Genomic DNA, 23,259 nt, shown 5'->3' on the forward strand with positions numbered 1-23,259 from the left:
GAAACAGACTTAAATGCATTTCATGTGGACGTCAACACCCTACCATTCTTCATGACCCATCAAGATCAACACCGAATTATCCAATCAATAGGGAAGAACACAACAACTCAGTTTCATCAAGTTCTAACGTTGATCAATCTGTCATCCACACAGGGAATTCTGATGTCGGTGCTTCTTGTGATACTGGGGCCGGAGAACAAACATCGGCCATGGCGATAATTCCTGTGAGAATTAAGTTGAAAAACAAGAACCATAGTGTCATTACATACGCATTCTTTGACTCGGGTAGCAGCGTTACTTTCTGTTCTGAAAACCTCATGCGACAACTAGGCGTTAGTGGAAAGAAATGTAACATCACTCTGAACACAATTGGAGAACCATATCAGTTGGTGTCCCAGTCTGTCAGAGGCCTACAACTCTGTGATAAGAACATGACGGAATTCATAGATCTTCCAAAAATTTATATGCAAGACAGGATGCCTGTCACCCATGAACATATTCCTAAAAAGGAAGAAATTTCAAAGTGGCATCATTTATCGAACATAACGCTCCCAAATGTTGTTGCTGAAATTGGCCTTCTTATTGGCAGCAATGTCCCAGACGCTTATGCTCCATTTGAAGTGGTTACCGGACCAAGTGGATCTCCTCACGCCACAAGGACGCGCTTGTGATGGATTGTGTGGAATGTACTGAGAGAAGTCGGGTCAGGATCATATGATGTGAACAAAGTGACACTGGAGCGGTACTGTGAATGTGACACTAAGCTGGAAGAATAAGTGAAGGCATCAATTAACTCAGACTTTCCAGAGCACATGATAGCAGAAAAGAAAGAGCATTCAGTGGAGGACAAAACTTTTCTGAGCCAAGTTGAAAAGTCCATCAAACAAGTGAATGGTCATTACTCAATAGGACTTCCTTTTAGAAACAATTCTGTGAGCTTGCCAAATAATATGATTCAAGGACTACAGAGACTCGAATGTTTGAAGAAGAAGTTGTTGAAAAATCCACAATTTAGAACTGATTACACTGTTTTCATGAATAAACTGTTCGAGAAAGACTTTGTTGAGCCAGTTCCTGAGATGCAACTACAAAGGAATGATGGACGCGTATGGTATCTTCCTCACCATGGTATATATCATACAAAGAAGCCAGGAAAAATAAGAGTAGTATTTGACTGTTCTGCTGTGTTTAGGGGTGTGTCTCTAAATAGTCAACTACTACAAGGACCTGACTTAACTAACAGTCTCTTAGGAGTGCTTCTAAGATTTCGACAGGAACGTATTGCGATACAAGGTGACATTGAGTCTATGTTCCATCAAGTTGCAGTACCAGAAGAGGATAGAGACTGCATGAGATTTTTTTTGGTGGAAAGATGGAAATCTGAGTGCTGAACCTAAACAGTATAGGATGAAAGTACATATTTTTGGGGCTGTCTCATCACCTACTTGTTGCAATTATGCTTTGAAGAAAACTGCTGAGGAACACGGTAACGACTATGATCAAAGCATACAGAATACCATAATGAAAAATATGTACGTGGACGACTGCTTAGCATCAGTTGATACAGAGGAGAAAGCCAAATACCTCATAAAGGATCTGATGGCCCTTTGTAAACAAGGAGGATTTCGGTTAACAAAGTGGCTAAGTAACTGTAAGGAGGTATTGAAATCCGTCCCAGAAGAAGATAGAGCAGAAGACATCAAAAAATTTAGTCTGAATGAAGAAACTCTGATTGAACGAGCCCTTGGAGTTTATTGGTTCGTGGAAGATGATTCCTTAGGGTTTCAAATACAGTTAAAGGACCATCCTACAACAAGAAGAGGCATACTTTCTGTGACAAGTTCCATTTATGACCCACTCGGCATTGTAGCGCCATTTGTTTTGACAGCTAAATCCATACTCCAACAGCTGTGTAAAGATGGTGTAAGATGGGATGATGAAATTGATAGAACCATGTTAAAGAAATGGAACAGCTGGCTCATGCAAGTGAAACATCTGGAAGATGTAAAAATTGAAAGATGTTACAAGCCAGGGAATATTGGACATTCTGTGTTATACCAGTTACATTGTTTTGCGGACGCAAGCACACTTGGCATGGGAGTTGTCATATATTTGCGCATGTCTGATGATCATGGAAATGTACATTGTTCCTTCGTCATGGGCAAATCAAGAGTGGCACCATTGAAAACAATGACAATTCCTAGGATGGAACTCACCGCTGCGACATTAGCCGTCAAGTTAAGTAGACTGGTGGACGAGCAATTAGACTTTCCTATAGAGAAAATACATTTCTGGACAGACAGTACAACAGTACTTCGCTACATCGCTAACACCAAGACTAGATTCCAAACCTTTGTCACCAATCGACTTGCCATCATCAACGCCCACACAACTTTTGATCAATGGCATTATGTGAACACAAAAGAAAATCCTGCTGACTGTGCATCTAGAGGAATATCTGTGATTGATAAATTCATAGATCATCAGTTGTGGTTTCATGGACCTGAATTCCTCCTGAAATCAGAATCTATTTGGCTTTTGAACTGTGACATTGATACTACTATTGGGGTTAACGACGTGGAAGTGAAAAAATGCATCAACACTACCCTTATACAGTCTTCCTTCAATGGTGTTGAAAAAATTCTTCAGCATTTCTCAGATTGGAAAAGACTTAAAGTCACGGTTGGATGGTTCTTGAAAGCCAAGGATAACTTGAGAAAAATGGTCAAGCAGAAAATAGAAAGAAGAGAAAAAATGATAGACTCTGGAGCTTCAAAGGAGAGAATCATGCAGATTGAAAGAGTGGAAAGTGAAACAAGAGTAAAGGAGTCCAAGAAGGCAAAAGCGATTCCTTTTCTCAGTACTGATATCCTCGACAGAACTGAAAGAGAACTTGTGGCATATGAGCAAAGGCAGTATTATGCAAATGAATTGAAAATTCTTGGAGACAAACATGGATATGTCAAAAAATCGTCACAGCTTTCTAGATTAGATCCTATTTTACATAAAGGAGTCATCAAAGTCGGGGGCAGACTAGAAAAGCTAAACGCATCTTTTACCACTAAGCATCAGATGATCATTCCAAAAAATTCCACACTGACTAGGATGATTGCTATAGATGCCCACAGATCTGCAGGACACATGGGCAAGAATGCTACTTTAGCGGTCATTCGAGAGAAGTTTTGGATACCCGGTATTTCTTCTGTATTAAAATCGCTTATCTCAAAAAGTGTTATATGCAGACGATACCAGTCTCCTCCAATGCACCAAAAATGGCCAATCTACCTTCTGAAAGATTGGAAATAGATGATCCCCCATTCACCCGTGTAGGTATGGACTACTTTGGACCATTTGAATTGAAGAGAGGAAGGAGTATGGTGAAACGATATGGTGTAATATTTACCTGTCTTAATACACGAGCAGTCCATCTTGAAGTGTCATTCTCTTTGGATACAGATTCATGTATTGATGCTATTCGCAGATTCATCGCAAGGAGAGGAAAACCTAAATTTATCCGATCAGACAATGGTACAAATTTAGTGGGTGCAGAAAAGGAATTAAGAGAAGCTATCAAGACATGGAACGTTAACCAAATTCATTCTCATTTGTTGCAGTCAGGGATAGATTGGATGTTTAACCTACCATCAGCATCACATTTCGGAGGTGTCTGGGAACGACTTATCAGATCCGTAAGAAAGGTGATATTTTCCGTTTTACATGAACAAACTATTTATCTGAACGATGAAGGACTCACAACTTTGTTCTGTGAAGTTGAAGCAATTCTCAATGGAAAACCTTTGACGCCCACATCAGATAACCCTAGTGATCTAAGCGCTTTGACACCAAACCATTTGCTACTTCTTAGATCTGGAGAAACTTGCCCACCTGGAACTTTTTCACAGATGGACAACTACGTTCGACGTAGATGGCGCCAGATCCAATATCTCGCAGACATCTTCTGGAGAAGATGGATTAAAGAGTATCTACCCCTTCTTCAGAGCAGGCAGATGTGGTTAAAGGAGGGACGCAATGTTAAAGAAGGTGATTTGGTTCTTATTGTTGAAAATGGCCCAAGGAATTATTGGAATCTTGGACGAGTTCTGGAGGTTCAAAAAGACAGACATAATATTGTGCGTGTTGTGAAAGTGAAAACTGTGTCCAATATTCTTACACGTCCAATAACGAAACTGTGTCTTGTGTTGGAGTCGGATGACAGAGACTAAATTGTTTCTCATGTTTAAAGATGTTAATTGCTCATTGGAAAATTGTAAAATATGTTCTGTGTAGGACCATATTTTAGGGGCCGGTGTAAGATTGATATTATATTATTGTCCAAATTTATCCGGATCAATTTATTTATCCAATTTTGTCAGAATATGAATTTTCAATCTTGACGTGTGAACCCGCCATATTTGCACGATTTTTCGATGTTTACCCAAAGCTGTAGTGAGTTTGAGCTGTTTTACCTTAGAGTTTTGGATGAGTTGGAAAATAATCACGGTAATTACCTTTTTTATGGTTGTATAAATGCAGTGTTAACTTCATATCATTTTGTATACTGTATTTTTGGAGTAAACAAGGTTAATATTCAGTTTGAGTATATGATGTAAATTAGCGTTCTCACACGTTAGATGTTAACGTCATTTATACATTTCTATTCACTTAAATTATTCAACACCATCATGCATTACTAGTTTATTACATAAAGTATTCATATTTATTGTATTCAGTATTATCAGTCAGTCGTATGGTGCATCATTTCGGTCATATTTATATAATGTAAAGCATTGTAAGTTCTGTTTATTTTTTTTTTGTTGTAGTCAATCTTTTCCCTTTCCTTTACCATTTCCTTTACCTATGTTGATGGAAATAAATGATGGGAAATGAATGTGACAGTTTGAGAAATATGAAAGGAAAACAGTGTCATAGCACTACAAGCATGTTTGGATGATTAACTCGATTGCTACTTGTGTTACAGTTCAATAACATGTTTCTCTGTTAAATGTGCTCTGTTTGTCTGGATAATTCCACTTGAACCGTCAGCGGCAGACTATAACAGATCATAATCGCAGTTGTTTGGTGCAAGACCATGTAAGTATACTACACACTGTAAATGTGTGCATGTTTATACATATCTCTCCCTTTAAGCAATGTTTTAATGACTTGAACTATTAAAATTTTATTCTATTGTAATATACACAGAAATCGGATGTGGAAAAAAGAGTATGTGTAGAAAGGGGAGGGGTAGGGGGGTTAAATATTTACAAATACTTTGTCACATGATCAGATGTATTATACCTTTTTCAGTTTGTTATTGCTATATACTCATTTCCCTACTGTGGTAAAGAAAATATTCTTTTTCTTATCTGATTGCAATTTAAAATAATTAAATGCAGAATCATCATGATCATTTCTTATGCTACTGTGTATAATTAGCCCACTCAGCACTTGCATGTATGACCTATTGTGAGTTAAACATAAAACATGTAACATAAATTAATCATTTATTATCTTCTTCATTCTAGAGAATGGTACCCAATTTTGCCTGCCCTCATTAGTCATCACAATATAAAGGATTTTACATTTAGAAGTAGGTATGATTAGATTATTTATTTTGTGTTTATGCATGTTTCATTAAAATACATAAAAATCATTATCTAAGTTGAGATGAAGTGTCTGCAGATTTTATGAATAAGTGATTTTCTTCTTTTTAAAATGTTGAGAGTAAAACTGAAATTAATGTATAATTGTTCTGGTCATCATGGTCATGTTATATGTATTTTCATTTTTTTTAATATTCAAATTTCAAGCAAAAAATGAAAAGAAATTAACAAACAACATATTAAATAGATTAATACAAGCAGAAAATAGAGAGGTGAAATTTAGACAATTGTACATGAAATGAGAAAGATAATCACAATCAAATACAGTTTTAATGCATAATGTATATGACAAAATTTACAATCTACATGCACATAATGGTGTGTGTTTTTTTCTTCAGGACTATCCTGCAAATTTGCAGCTGTACAAATTGCACTTCATCTCATCTGCTGCTGGAATAAATAATGAAAGATTTTCAAACAAGTGTCCAAAGAGCCCCCTAGAGTCTGGAATGACGGTGTTCTTTATTAAGGAGATCAGTGTGTGAAGTATTTGTTTTCTGTGCATTGATGACATTTGTGAAACTTTTCGGTTACTTTATGACCATCTCTCTGACAACTACTTTGACATTTGAAATTCAATTTGAGCGACGGACAAGCAGGCCAAATAATATGCATGTAAAACGTACAATTGTAATAAGACGTTGATAAACTTCAATTTAAACAATTAAACTACATGTACATGTTCCTTTGAGCTTGGCATTGAAATACATGTATACTTTACATGGACACTTTTAATGAATTTGTCTCATGATAATGGAACATTCAATTGTTATACATTGTAGATATAAATTGTAGATAATATGCATTTGGTCCAATACACATAATTATATTTGTATTCACTGAAAAAAGGAATTACCCTGAATAAATGTTGTGAACTTGGTCAATTATTTTTATTCCTCATTTAGACACTGAATAACATTCAAGATCAAATCAAAAACAAGATTTACTTAAATTTGGGTTATAAATACTGTAACAACTGTGGATTCTTATGCATGTTTTATAAGATCTAAGGAATATTTGTGAGCTGACTACAATAATTATTGCTGTCAACCTGTCTGACTATGAAGATTTAGGAAAATGTTTTCTGTAAACATAAATTGATTAAATTCTCGCACTTAAATATTTTTTTTAATTAAGATACACTTGTACGGCACTGAACTGACCATAAATTGAGAACAAACTGAAGCGAAATAAGAAATTTTAACATTTTGAATATCTTGATTTTTATTTAGCAAACATGATGAAAATGTTGCATGTTTGTAAAATGTTCACATACAAACAAATGATGAACTGAACATTTCAAACAGGAATAACTTTAATAATAAATATAAAACAAATTTTTATCATACATTTAAAATTGAATATAATAAGAAAATTTTAACTTATTTAATAAATGAAAGTCAACATATTCTAGATCTAAATTTTGACTTGTCTGTTCTTGGTTTATGGTCTTGTCAAATTTGAAGTTCTTATTTAGGTTTACGCCAAAAGTAAAATCTAATATACAGCTGATATAGGTGCAGTTAGATCTATATGTTATTTTTGTGATGCCCAGTTAAGGGGAAAACAAAGTTTTGGATAAATTTTACATGAACAGATGAAACATACACTTGTTAAAACATCAAACATATCCTATTTTTAGCTCACTTGAGCGGAAGGCTCAAGTGAGCTTTTCTGATCACATTTTGTCTGTAGTCCGTTTGTCCGTCTGTAAACTTTTCACATTTTCGACTTCTTCTCCAGAACCACTGGGCCAATTTCAACCAAACTTGCCACAAAGTATCCTTGGGTAAAGGGGATTCAAGTTTTTTCAAATGAAGGGCCACGCCTTCTTCCAAGGGGAGATAATTATGAATTCGTGAAAATTGAATGGCATCATTAAAAAATCTTCTCAAGAACCACTGTGTTTGAAAATTTGAAACTTATGTGGAAGCATCTTCAGGTAGAGTAGATTCAAGTTTCTTCAAACATGACCCTGGGGGTAGGGTGGGGCCACAGTGGGTGATCAAAGTTTTACATAGGAATACATAGGAAAAATCTTTAAAAATCTTCTTTTCAAGAACAGCAAAGCCATGATTGGTCATATTTACATGGTAGCATCCTCAGGTGGTGTAGATTCAATTTTGTTCAAATAATTGAACCCCGGGGGTCGGGTGGGGCCACAATGGGCGATCAAAGTTTTACATAGGAATATATAAGAAAAAAATCTTTAAAAAAATCTTCTTCTCAAGAACAGCAAAGCCATGATTGGTCATATTTACATGGAAGCATCCTCAGATAATGTACATTCAAGTTTGTTCAAATCGTGACCCCCGGGGGTTGGGTGGGGCCACAATGGGCGATCAAAGTTTTACATAGGAATACATAGCAAAAATCTTTAATAAAACTATTTCTTAAGAACAGCAAAGCCATGATTGGTCATATATACATGGAAGCATCCTCAGATAGTGTACATTCAAATTTGTTCAAATCGTGACCCCCGGGGGTCGGATGGGGCCTCAATGGGCGATCAAAGTTTTACATAGGAATATATAGCAAAAATCTTTAAAAATCTTCTTCTCAAGAACAGCAAAGGCATGATTAGTCATATTTATATGGTAGCATCCTCAGGTGGTGTAGATTCAATTTTGTTCAAATAATTGAACCCTGGGGGTCGGGTGGGGCCACAATGGGCGATCAAAGTTTTACATAGGAATATATAGGAAAAATCTTTAAAAATCTTCTTTTCAAGAACAGCAAAGCCATGATTGGTCATATTTACATGGTAGCATCCTCAGGTGGTGTAGATTCAATTTTGTTCAAATAATTGAACCCCGGGGGTCGGGTGGGGCCACAATGGGCGATCAAAGTTTTACATAGGAATATATAAGAAAAAAATCTTTAAAAAAATCTTCTTCTCAAGAACAGCAAAGCCATGATTGGTCATATTTACATGGAAGCATCCTCAGATAATGTACATTCAAGTTTGTTCAAATCGTGACCCCCGGGGGTTGGGTGGGGCCACAATGGGCGATCAAAGTTTTACATAGGAATACATAGGAAAAATCTTTAATAAAACTATTTCTTAAGAACAGCAAAGCCATGATTGGTCATATTTATATGGAAGCATTCTTAGATAGTGTAGATTCAAGTTTCTTCAAACATCACCCCTAGGGGTAGGGTGGGGCCACAGTGGGTGATCAAAGTTTTATATAGGAATACATAGGAAAAATCTTTAAAAATCTTCTTTTCAAGAACAGCAAAGCCATGATTGGTCATATTTAAATGGAAGCACCCTCAGGTAATGTAGATTCAAATTTGTTCAATTCATGCCCCCTCTCCCCCCCCCCCCCCAAACCACTTTTATATTTAAACTTTTCAACCTTTCAAGACTGATTTCTGCTTTTTCCTAGCCATAGTGCTCAGGTCAGCAATGTGACCCCTGGGCCTCTTATTGTCATTATTTAGTATGTGTAGACATGATAGAGAAATTGTTTCTTCAATGGGTACAGTTATAATTCAGTGTACCTACCCTGCATGAAGGATTTGGTATTCATGGTCTGATTCTTATAAAGAGTTTAAATTTTGTTCCTTTTGTCTACTTTATCATAACATTAGAAAAGTATTTGCAATCTTTATTGTTTCCCCATTTTTCTCTCTCTAATTTTAAGTCCATTTTTTTTTCGTAGAGAACAAATTCGAAAGAAATCACAAATACCTGGAGGTCTCCTGATCATTGTTAGTATGTAAAATTAAACACAAATAAAATTTAACTATATTTTTTTCTTCAATTCTTCCAGAGTTCCAATTTCTTCACATGTTCGCTAGATCGATACTTGCCTATGTTTTATTACAATTCTTTTATTTACATTTTAACTGGTTACTTGCAAATTAATTCGTGCAGGGTTTCGGAAATTAATGGAAGTTGATCTCGATTATTTTTTCTCCATTAAAATTTATTACATTTAAATTAATTACATAACTATAACTGATTTTTATTTGATGGTTATTTTATAATTTTTTTTTCGTTTTGTCAAATTAACCCCTAAATATTAAAAAAAAACTGAGAGCAGCAGGACACAATGTAGGATAGGATAGGATTAGACTGAAATGACAGGATAGGATTGTGGATTCAGGATTCACGATAGGATAGCTAGGATAGGATTGTCAACTTATAGGATAGCAGCACTGTATTGAATTGAATTATGCATGTCACAGAGGACATCTGATTGTATTTCCTGTGGAGTATCGTCTCTTTTGTCAACTTCCGGTTAAACCGGAAGTGACTATAAATGATGTATTTCTGCAGATATCAACATAAAATTAAATGATTGAATTCAACCAAGACTTTTGACCCAATTTTCTGTCGATTGGGGGTCACTTCCGGTCAAACCAGTGACCCCCAATCGACAGAAAATTGGGTCAAAAGTCTTGGTTGAATTCAATCATTTAATTTTATGTTGATATCTGCAGAAATACATCATTTATAGTCACTTCCGGTTTAACCGGAAGTTGACAAAAGAGACGATACTCCACAGGAAATACAATCAGATGTCCTCTGTGACATGCATAATTCAATTCAATACAGTGCTGCTATCCTATAAGTTGACAATCCTATCCTAGCTATCCTATCGTGAATCCTGAATCCACAATCCTATCCTGTCATTTCAGTCTAATCCTATCCTATCCTACATTGTGTCCTGCTGCTCTCAGTTTTTTTTTAATATTTAGGGGTTAATTTGACAAAACGAAAAAAAAATTATAAAATAACCATCAAATAAAAATCAGTTATAGTTATGTAATTAATTTAAATGTAATAAATTTTAATGGAGAAAAAATAATCGAGATCAACTTCCATTAATTTCCGAAACCCTGCACGAATTAATTTGCAAGTAACCAGTTAAAATGTAAATAAAAGAATTGTAATAAAACATAGGCAAGTATCGATCTAGCGAACATGTGAAGAAATTGGAACTCTGGAAGAATTGAAGAAAAAAATATAGTTAAATTTTATTTGTGTTTAATTTTACATACTAACAATGATCAGGAGACCTCCAGGTATTTGTGATTTCTTTCGAATTTGTTCTCTACGAAAAAAAAAATGGACTTAAAATTAGAGAGAGAAAAATGGGGAAACAATAAAGATTGCAAATACTTTTCTAATGTTATGATAAAGTAGACAAAAGGAACAAAATTTAAACTCTTTATAAGAATCAGACCATGAATACCAAATCCTTCATGCAGGGTAGGTACACTGAATTATAACTGTACCCATTGAAGAAACAATTTCTCTATCATGTCTACACATACTAAATAATGACAATAAGAGGCCCAGGGGTCACATTGCTGACCTGAGCACTATGGCTAGGAAAAAGCAGAAATCAGTCTTGAAAGGTTGAAAAGTTTAAATATAAAAGTGGTTTGGGGGGGGGGAGAGGGGGCATGAATTGAACAAATTTGAATCTACATTACCTGAGGGTGCTTCCATTTAAATATGACCAATCATGGCTTTGCTGTTCTTGAAAAGAAGATTTTTAAAGATTTTTCCTATGTATTCCTATATAAAACTTTGATCACCCACTGTGGCCCCACCCTACCCCTAGGGGTGATGTTTGAAGAAACTTGAATCTACACTATCTAAGAATGCTTCCATATAAATATGACCAATCATGGCTTTGCTGTTCTTAAGAAATAGTTTTATTAAAGATTTTTCCTATGTATTCCTATGTAAAACTTTGATCGCCCATTGTGGCCCCACCCAACCCCCGGGGGTCACGATTTGAACAAACTTGAATGTACATTATCTGAGGATGCTTCCATGTAAATATGACCAATCATGGCTTTGCTGTTCTTGAGAAGAAGATTTTTTTAAAGATTTTTTTCTTATATATTCCTATGTAAAACTTTGATCGCCCATTGTGGCCCCACCCGACCCCCGGAGTTCAATTATTTGAACAAAATTGAATCTACACCACCTGAATGTGCTACCATGTAAATATGACCAATCATGGCTTTGCTGTTCTTGAGAAGAAGATTTTTAAAGATTTTTCCTATATATTCCTATGTAAAACTTTGATCGCCCATTGTGGCCCCACCCGACCCCCAGGGTTCAATTATTTGAACAAAATTGAATCTACACCACCTGAGGATGCTACCATATAAATATGACTAATCATGCCTTTGCTGTTCTTGAGAAGAAGATTTTTAAAGATTTTTGCTATATATTCCTATGTAAAACTTTGATCGCCCATTGAGGCCCCATCCGACCCCCGGGGGTCACGATTTGAACAAATTTGAATGTACACTATCTGAGGATGCTTCCATGTATATATGACCAATCATGGCTTTGCTGTTCTTAAGAAATAGTTTTATTAAAGATTTTTGCTATGTATTCCTATGTAAAACTTTGATCGCCCATTGTGGCCCCACCCAACCCCCGGGGGTCACGATTTGAACAAACTTGAATGTACATTATCTGAGGATGCTTCCATGTAAATATGACCAATCATGGCTTTGCTGTTCTTGAGAAGAAGATTTTTTTAAAGATTTTTTTCTTATATATTCCTATGTAAAACTTTGATCGCCCATTGTGGCCCCACCCGACCCCCGGGGTTCAATTATTTGAACAAAATTGAATCTACACCACCTGAGGATGCTACCATGTAAATATGACCAATCATGGCTTTGCTGTTCTTGAAAAGAAGATTTTTAAAGATTTTTCCTATGTATTCCTATGTAAAACTTTGATCACCCACTGTGGCCCCACCCTACCCCCAGGGTCATGTTTGAAGAAACTTGAATCTACTCTACCTGAAGATGCTTCCACATAAGTTTCAAATTTTCAAACACAGTGGTTCTTGAGAAGATTTTTTAATGATGCCATTCAATTTTCACGAATTCATAATTATCTCCCCTTGGAAGAAGGCGTGGCCCTTCATTTGAAAAAACTTGAATCCCCTTTACCCAAGGATACTTTGTGGCAAGTTTGGTTGAAATTGGCCCAGTGGTTCTGGAGAAGAAGTCGAAAATGTGAAAAGTTTACAGACGGACAAACGGACTACAGACAAAATGTGATCAGAAAAGCTCACTTGAGCCTTCCGCTCAAGTGAGCTAAAAATAGGATATGTTTGATGTTTTAACAAGTGTATGTTTCATCTGTTCATGTAAAATTTATCCAAAACTTTGTTTTCCCCTTAACTGGGCATCACAAAAATAACATATAGATCTAACTGCACCTATATCAGCTGTATATTAGATTTTACTTTTGGCGTAAACCTAAATAAGAACTTCAAATTTGACAAGACCATAAACCAAGAACAGACAAGTCAAAATTTAGATCTAGAATATGTTGACTTTCATTTATTAAATAAGTTAAAATTTTCTTATTATATTCAATTTTAAATGTATGATAAAAATTTGTTTTATATTTATTATTAAAGTTATTCCTGTTTGAAATGTTCAGTTCATCATTTGTTTGTATGTGAACATTTTACAAACATGCAACATTTTCATCATGTTTGCTAAATAAAAATCAAGATATTCAAAATGTTAAAATTTCTTATTTCGCTTCAGTTTGTTCTCAATTTATGGTCAGTTCAGTGCCGTACAAGTGTATCTTAATTAAAAAAAATATTTATGTGCGAGAATTTAATCAATTTATGTTTACAGAAAACATTTTCCTAAATCTTCATAGTCAGACAGGTTGACAGCAATAATTATTGTAGTCAGCTCACAAATATTCCTTAGATCTTATAAAACATGCATAAGAATCCACAGTTGTTACAGTATTTATAACCCAAATTTAAGTAAATCTTGTTTTTGATTTGATCTTGAATGTTATTCAGTGTCTAAATGAGGAATAAAAATAATTGACCAAGTTCACAACATTTATTCAGGGTAATTCCTTTTTTCAGTGAATACAAATATAATTATGTGTATTGGACCAAATGCATATTATCTACAATTTATATCTACAATGTATAACAATTGAATGTTCCATTATCATGAGACAAATTCATTAAAAGTGTCCATGTAAAGTATACATGTATTTCAATGCCAAGCTCAAAGGAACATGTACATGTAGTTTAATTGTTTAAATTGAAGTTTATCAACGTCTTATTACAATTGTACGTTTTACATGCATATTATTTGGCCTGCTTGTCCGTCGCTCAAATTGAATTTCAAATGTCAAAGTAGTTGTCAGAGAGATGGTCATAAAGTAACCGAAAAGTTTCACAAATGTCATCAATGCACAGAAAACAAATACTTCACACACTGATCTCCTTTATAAAGAACACCGTCATTCCAGACTCTAGGGGGCTCTTTGGACACTTGTTTGAAAATCTTTCATTATTTATTCCAGCAGCAGATGAGATGAAGTGCAATTTGTACAGCTGCAAATTTGCAGGATAGTCCTGAAGAAAAAAACACACACCATTATGTGCATGTAGATTGTAAATTTTGTCATATACATTATGCATTAAAACTGTATTTGATTGTGATTATCTTTCTCATTTCATGTACAATTGTCTAAATTTCACCTCTCTATTTTCTGCTTGTATTAATCTATTTAATATGTTGTTTGTTAATTTCTTTTCATTTTTTGCTTGAAATTTGAATATTAAAAAAAATGAAAATACATATAACATGACCATGATGACCAGAACAATTATACATTAATTTCAGTTTTACTCTCAACATTTTAAAAAGAAGAAAATCACTTATTCATAAAATCTGCAGACACTTCATCTCAACTTAGATAATGATTTTTATGTATTTTAATGAAACATGCATAAACACAAAATAAATAATCTAATCATACCTACTTCTAAATGTAAAATCCTTTATATTGTGATGACTAATGAGGGCAGGCAAAATTGGGTACCATTCTCTAGAATGAAGAAGATAATAAATGATTAATTTATGTTACATGTTTTATGTTTAACTCACAATAGGTCATACATGCAAGTGCTGAGTGGGCTAATTATACACAGTAGCATAAGAAATGATCATGATGATTCTGCATTTAATTATTTTAAATTGCAATCAGATAAGAAAAAGAATATTTTCTTTACCACAGTAGGGAAATGAGTATATAGCAATAACAAACTGAAAAAGGTATAATACATCTGATCATGTGACAAAGTATTTGTAAATATTTAACCCCCCTACCCCTCCCCTTTCTACACATACTCTCTTTTCCACATCCGATTTCTGTGTATATTACAAGACTTGATTTGCTTTATTTAACGAAAATAAGCATAAAAATCATGAAAAAACTAAATACAGATCGACATCATTTTTGGTCTGGAGGCCTTCTTTTTAAGTATACTTTACTTTCATTTATCCATCTTACAAGCAGTGCTTCTGAAAATTGGACGGAAGACCTACTCGTTGCTTTGCAACAAGCTCTGCTCTAGTTCTTCTTCTTTTTTCACTTATAAACGCTGATTAAGATGGCTCCATAATGTAAAATCTGCATGTTCATTTTCTTCAAAGGATGTACTTACTGCACCAAGCAGCAATTACAACACCTGTTCCAACAAGGGCAATGTTTCGAAACTTGGAGTTACCCGTTAAGTTATGGGCATGACATCCTTCGGAAAACAGAATTCCTTACGAAAACAAATTGCCAGTCTATAAGAGGAAGCAAACTATAATTTATTCAAACAATATGAATTGTTCGTTTTCATTTCCAGCAGCAAAGTTAAAATTCATTGCATATATAAATACTCCAGTGTATTTGCGTATTTATTTTGTGTTCTTTTTCCTTTTATCCAAGTTTTCTTTTTACTTATGTTTAGGAGAGGTGTAAACTGTATGTAATTGAGCACAAAAGAGAACTCACTTTTGCCATGAAGGAATGAAGAATAACATATAGTTACCACCATCTACAGACTTACTAATTTTACTTCACGTTTAAAAGTTCAAAGAAACTTGCATCCAGTTAGACTATTGCGTTAATTCAACTGCATATATAGCTAAAAATAATTAACTGTTCTTTGTAAGAAAAGAATATAAAATGACCAAAAGCACCTACTTTGTATTTCGTTAATTTTGAAATACGAACATATTGAAAACAAGAAAATCACTGGCCTAAGCTTAACTAAATCGCAAGTAAAAAAATAAAGATAAAACGATAATTTTTCTTGAAGCCATGACCAATGAATCAGCATTTAAAAAGGCTAAATGTTTAGTTAACAATGGTAGCTTTTGCTACCATTTTTGACTAGTATGAAAGATCTACCTTAGCCCGAGTAGCAATGTTTCAAACAAAATCAATTTTCTGGGTATGTTTCAACTTTAATCTCTTCAATTCAGAAGACGGGTTTTAGCCATTTTGGAAGTCAACTTATGTTTTCTGGGCCATCACACAGAAATACGATCCATATACTAGTGTTTGTCTATGTTTTCTAGTTCCACGGCTGTGTGATGTAAATCTTATACGGTTCCAATTTTTATGCACCAGATGCGCATTTCGACAAATTATGGCTCTTCAGTGATGCTTATGCCGAAACGTATCCGTAATATTTAAATAAAATTAAAGAAAAACTTTGAAGAGCTGAAAAAGAGGTGCCAAAGACTGCATGGAGCCAAATATGTCGAAGGATCAGAGCTAAGCATGAGTGAGATAAACCTTATCAATATACCGGTACTTATAATACAATGTACATGTACTTGTGATAAAATATACTTAAAAGGTTCTCAAACTAGGCTTTCCAGCTGTGATTGCAAACACTACCAAAAAACACCAACCTCTTTACACCACCCTCCCATCTGCATAAGGCTGCTGTACCTGCATTTTTTTTTCTTTTTACAAAATATGAAGCCACTCAACAGCTTGAACTTGACTTTGTAAAATTTTAAAAAGTATCACATAACCACTTTGTGAATTGCGGAACAGGTAAGGATATAGCTGATAATGTTTGAAATGCACTGGCTTTTTCATCTCCCTGCCATCTTTATTTCCTAATCTGATAAGCCCTTTCCGTTCATCAGTGCATGAACTAATTTTAAGAGAATGGTGTTAATACACCTTATTGTTAAGATCAAGCTCTGCCAAAGCATCTCCATTATAATTTATATCTACTAATTACGTCCAAACCCAATAGATAGAAAAGAGGACCAGGTAATTTTTCTAATGAATTCTTAAGTATTCATGATACATTGCACCAGACATATAATGCCTATGTGACTAAATTGTTTACTCGGGACCCTTGCCCAGCTTATCAGTTTTTGAATGCTCTGTCAAAATCTGCAACTTATCACCTTAATTTTATTACCTCATAAATACCTTAAATGTAACATAGATTCAGAATGGGCTAGCTCCCCCACTCCGAGGCACAAAATGTTAAAGTATAGGTTGCAAAAAATTAATGGGCTTCATATCATATAGTTGTTCATATAGTCATAAATTGTGATCAAGTGCTATGTTGCTAGTGCTAGGGGTCGAGCTGCAAAACATTTCGACATGCTGTGTCCACTGCAAATTTGTTTATTTCTGTAGTTATTTTATTTATTTATTATTTTAGGGGGTAATGTACAAGGTAGCCCTATCCTGGGACAGTAAATATTTTTATGTCATCTGACAATAAATATTTTAGGTCAACTGATGAATGTAACAAACCATGCAGTAGTGACAAAAGCGACTTTGATAAATATGAGCTTCCCCCCTAAAGACAGTGGCCAAAAGACATAACCATTGAAATATACTGATATGTCCTTGACCTTGAATAAAGGGTGCCGAATAAAGCTGCAAGCTTACCATTTTCAAGTTCGCACACTCTCTACGATTATTCAACTACTCAAATTTTCTTCATTCAAATTCTGTTAATGAAGCTCAGAAATTCATTCCTATATTCCTTGTAACACGTGCCAGTCCTTTTGTGTTCGTGTGTGTGTGTGTGGGGGGGGGGGGGAGATTGGGTTCAAATCGACCTATTTCAATCGGGCCAAAAATTCACCATCGAGCGGTATAAATGTTGACAAAGTAACCAATGCTTCCTATTTCGACTGAAACTTAACTTTAAAAACAGACGATGGTGGTAGACTATTTTCTAATACACAATTTAATCAGATACTCTCATCTCCCACCTTTCACTTTCATTAACGCATGGAAAGGGGAGATAACCAGGGGCCCGTTTTACAAATGAACTTACGACTAAGACCAAAACCTTAAGTTGATTTTAAAATTTTACAAAATTAATGATTCTGTTCAAAATTGCTATTTTAATCATATCTTACTACATTCCTTTTAAAAAGATTAAAACCATTGTCAATAAAATGTTAATTTGAAATTTATATGCAGAATTAAATTTTGGTCTTAATCGTAAGTTCTTTTGTAAAACGAGTCCCAGGAAACATGGTGGCTAGGTAGCGACACTGTATGGATGGATAACTAAATTAGAATTCTGACTCTACTCAATCATCAATTTCTCACAAAATGAGACGAACATGAGGATATCATTAACAGGTTAAAGCTTTAATAAGGTCGCATATTGCGAGACAAGCTCAAATATGCGAAATTATACAAAATACTGTAATGCAATACATAAACAAAAAGATTCACAGATTACCTTTTCCTTTCATGAAAAAAGGACAATCTTAAATCAAATCCTTGGCTTTTGGGAAGTCATCATATTAAAATTCTTATTAAATAGTATATAGGGGTTTGACGTAATAGAAAATAATTTTACAGTTTCCAATGAAACATGAAGATAATCAGAAATCAGACATCAAGTTCGGAAGTCCACTCTAACAATTCAAATCTAGGGCACACTAAACATGACGTCTTGGTGTCTTTAATGTTAAATTTAGAGGGATAAATCAATTCAATGTATGTCAATGAGAAAGTAAAGCATCTTTTTAATATTATCAACTTCGGAGAGTACTTGTGTGTAGAATCTGAATGATTTTAAGAGGGTAAGTTTTAGATGGCCTATCACATGATTTTCATTAAAAACCGTGGACTCTTTCTTGGTCCTGTCGTTGTAATAAGAATGATGTGTATTTAGATGAAAAAAAAAATAAACTGGTAGGAGTAAAAAATCGCCTATTGTACATTGCAGACCCATGGTTAAAGTGTTATTATTCCATTTCAAATAACAAGTTCAATGCACTTCTTTTCATGCTAGTGGCCGCTGAGTATTTCAAGGAAAAAACAACTATATTTACTCTAAAACCAATATTTCCTTTATTAGCAAAATATTACAAGTAAGAAAACTCTTTGGATATTGAATTTTATTATATATTTTCAACAGTCATATACTGTGATTTATTTATTGAATAAAAGTGATATTCTGTCACACTGTGAAAGGATATGAGAAGCACGGCAAAACTCGATTTTCCTTCCCTTCAATTAGAATGTTGTAGAAAAATACTCTCTGGTCTGTCATACAATATAGATAGTAAATTAAACATCCTGATAGATACTAAAACTGCTAATGTCTTCCCAAATATGTTGCTAAAATCCATGTTTACAATGTTTTCAATCTCACATTCGCTAAGCTATGACGTCTCAACCGCTCAACTATGACGTCACAGCATATGACACTGTGTTAAAAAATAGAGGGGCAAAGGGAAAATCAAAGAAAATGTAATAAACAGAAAATCCAATGTTTTGTAGTTGGATATGGAATTTATTTTATTCGTGAGACAGGATTTTTTTTTATATTTTCACTCGTGCTTTGTACTCGTGATAATATTTTTAAAAAAATCCTGTCCCACGCCTGAAATAGATCCCATATTCAACTACAACACATTGAATATCCTCTTTATATTGAAAATAGAATATTGTTCCTAAATATAAATAAACTGTAAGTGTTTGAACATTAAACCTGTTTATTTTTTCGACTTTGAATTTCTTCTGTTTATTTTCTTAATGTTACCCATTTCTAATCTAATAAATATTTAAATTATTCAATTTACTTCTATTGCCCTTATTCCTATTGTCATTCGAGGTCAAGATATGCAAAAAATGAAATCATTCAAACTTTTGCATATTAACATGACTAATTTTTGAGCTGTAAATCCTAAGAAGCATATCCTAAAAGATTTTCTATTAAATAATACCATATAAAACTTTGATCCCCTATTGTTATCCTAGCTCCTGGGGCCATAATTTAAAGAACACTACAATGGTAAATATTATACAATTCTATTACATATCGCCTTTGGGCGCTACGAGGGTATCACGTAGCATTATATTCGAGTGCAGCGAGGCATATCTCAATTTAAAGAAGCTAAAAAATGACCTGTGTGACGTAAACACACCTGTGGTCAGTAGTATATAAAACACAGCTCCACGTGCCGAAATCATTCTTTTTCTCTCAGCGGCGTGCGAGTTTACCTGTACCACAGGTAAACATTATCATATAGAGGTGCTTTATTAACTTAGAACGTTGTTCAAGTTTTTAAGGGTTTTTTTGCTGCTGAAAAACAGCTCTTATTAAAATATTAAACTGTTTGAAGGTAAGTTACGAAGTCTTTGTATTTTACCGTAATGACGGCTGAAAACCAGGACGATGTCCTGTCTTTCATGGGAAGTGACCATGACAACTACTCAGACATAGAAGAAACCTCGTACACGAAGTGTAACAGATGACACTAATACTACAAATAAAAGAACTAGAGGAATGAAAGCGTAAAGCGCAGACCTCGACATGTTCTGCAAGTGCACCACCGCCACGGGCGACGAAACAAAGTAAAAAATCTAAAAATCAGTCCGAGTCTGTTCAAGAATTTAATGTTGACGAACTTAAAAGTCAACTGGGCATAGACAAAATCTTGCAATCCCATTCTTCGCTAACAGATACTGTAAAACAGTTGGGTCTTTCTAATTCTATGGCGCGTAATACGTGCAATGAAAATATTGGCATTGCGGTCTACCGAATCCATGGTGCACACTTCGGGTAATAATTCTCCCGGTAATTTTACACAAACTTTGCGTAACAGACCGCTGAGAAACTTGGTTAACATTCCTGATTATGATTCTCGTCAAACTTTTGATGAACCCCTGATGACTTTGACTTTGATTTCTCCTATTTGAGTGGCCAAGTTTCTCCTTCTATTGCAGGTGTTGATACTCAAGAAACATTTAAGGGGATCTTAAATGATGAATCAATTCAGATTACAATTAATAACAGTGCTAGCAGTAATGACTGGGATATCCCACAATTAAATGCAAATGAGAAAAGTGGTCCAAAAGTAAACGAAGTACTGGGAAAAGCTGTAAATGCAGCGATCTCTATTAAAACTAGCAAAGAGAGTATGGTAGAATTGGAGAAAAATATGACAGGCCAGATAAGTGTAATCTATTGAAAGTACCTCGAGTCAATAAGGAAATTTGGGATGCAATGAATAAGCAAGCCCATTCAGATGATCTCACTTTACCAGTGATTCAAACATCTTTAGCCACGGGTATAATACCTTTAGTACAGATGGCAGATATGTTTGTCAATAAAAAAGAACTTGACCCCCAAACTTGTAAAAAGATGTTGGCAGATTCTATAAGTATGCTTGGCAATGCTTTTTACAATCTTTCAATGAAAAGAAGAAATGAAATTAAAAATGTTTTAAATTTTCGATATCGAAAAATTGCTTCCTCTGAGATTCCAGTAACAGATTTTTTGTTTGGAGACAATTGTGTCTCTAAACTTAAAGAAATGGGAGACATTACCAAGCAACCAATTGGAATGAAATCAAGTTATGATACAAAATTCAAAAATGTTAATCAAACAAAAAAACTACATGTCAAACCAGGGATATCAACCTCTCACAAACCAGTACAGAGGCAGAAACCGCCAATATGCATACCCTTCCCAGAGAGGCAGAGGTCAAAGGGGTCAGTACAAAGGCATAATGAAGAAACCATACAGTTACAACAAGTAAAGGTGAGAAAGCTTAATAAACCTTACTGGCAAAAATTTACCAATGATAAATGGATTTTAAAAATAATTGATCCAGGATATGAAATTGAATATTTTCAGCAACCTTTTCAAAGAATCATTCCAAAGCAAATTCAATTTAATGCAGTAGAATCTGAATTGGTATCACAAGAAATAAAACAATTGATTGATAAAGGTGCAATTGAAGAAGTAGAAGATATTTCGGATGCTTTATTTCAAATATTTTTCTTGTACCGAAAAAAGATGGTAATCTAAGGCCAATCATAAATCTAAAACAATTAAGTGAAATTGTTGAATATTATCATTTCAAACAAGAAAATTTAATATTTTCTTTAGAATTGATTCAGAGAGATGATTATCTTACTTCGGTTGATTTAAAGGATGCTTATTTTAGAGTCAGTGTTCTCCCAGATTACAAGAAATTTCTAACTTTTTCTTGGAATGGAAAATTTTTCAGATTTGTAGTTTTACCTTTTGGGTTAACTTCATGTCCAAGAATATTTACAAAGATATTGAAACCTGTTTATGCATTCTTTAGGGAAAATGGCATAAGATGTTGTTATTATATTGATGATTCCCTAATCATGAATCAAGATTTTTCTATATGTCAAGAACAAACAGATAGAGTTATGTTGGAATTAAACAATCTTGGTTTTACAATAAATGATAAAAAATCTGTAACCACCCCTTCGCAAAGAATTATTTTCTTTGGAGTTATTATAGATTCATTTGAATTTAATGTCTATTTGACAGATGAAAAAATAGAGAAGATTTTAAACCAAAGCCAAATTATTCTGTCCAATCCAAGGCTTCAGATAAGACAATTGGCCTCATTGATAGGTTTATTGGTCCATGCATGTAATGCGGTTTTTCAAGGTCCTCTGCATTACAGGATTTTAGAAAGAGATAAAGATCAAAATCTGAAAATAAACAATGATGATTATAATTCATTTATGATTTGTTCTGCTGAGAGTATCAATGAAATAAAATGGTGGTGTAAAAATTTACAAATACTAAATGGAAAAGATATCAGATCAAGATCAATTGATTTATGGGTGGAAACTGATGCATCCTTGCTAGGTTGGGGTGCTAGATTTGAAAACAAAATGACAGGGGATAGATGGACATATTCAGAATCATCATATCATATAAATGTTTTAGAATTGATGGCTGTGTATTTTGCTTTAAAATCGTTTTTTAAAGAGTACACTTCAAAACATATTTGTTTCAAAACTGACAATACAACCGTGGTTTCTTACATTAATGCAATGGGTGGAATGCATTCAAAACAGCTCAATGACCTTTCAATCAAAATTTGGAATTGCTGCATAAAACGTGATATCATTATTTCGGCCCAATATTTACCTGGGTGTGAGAATATTTATGCTGATGCACTTTCTAGGCAATTTGCTGACTCTACAGAATGGATGTTAAAACATGATATTTTCTTGAGAATTTGCAAACAATTTTTTAATCCAGACATAGATTTTTGCCTCTCGTATTAATAAACAATTGGGAAAGTTTGTTTCCTGGAATTCTGATCCTGATGCATATCACATTGATGCTTTCACTTTATCTTGGTCAAACCTAAGTCCATATATTTTTCCACCTTTTAAATAAATTGGTAGAATAATCAATAAAATATTAGAAGATAGAGTAAAGCAAGCCATAATTATCGCTCCATTATGGAAAAAACTCAAACTTGGTTTCCA

At 34.2% G+C, this 23,259-nt stretch overlaps 1 pseudogene; it reads left to right on the forward strand.

The window, feature by feature from the left end:
• The first annotated feature begins 20,502 nt into the window (after positions 1-20,502).
• LOC133176533 (uncharacterized) lies at positions 20,503-21,530 on the forward strand (annotated as a pseudogene).
• Positions 21,531-23,259: the final 1,729 nt, after the last annotated feature.

Source organism: Saccostrea echinata, unplaced genomic scaffold (assembly GCF_033153115.1).
Source record: "Saccostrea echinata isolate AGI-Se365-2 ecotype Australia unplaced genomic scaffold, CSIRO_AGI_Sech_v1 ptg000076l, whole genome shotgun sequence".
In the NCBI taxonomy this organism is placed as follows: domain Eukaryota; kingdom Metazoa; phylum Mollusca; class Bivalvia; order Ostreida; family Ostreidae; genus Saccostrea; species Saccostrea echinata.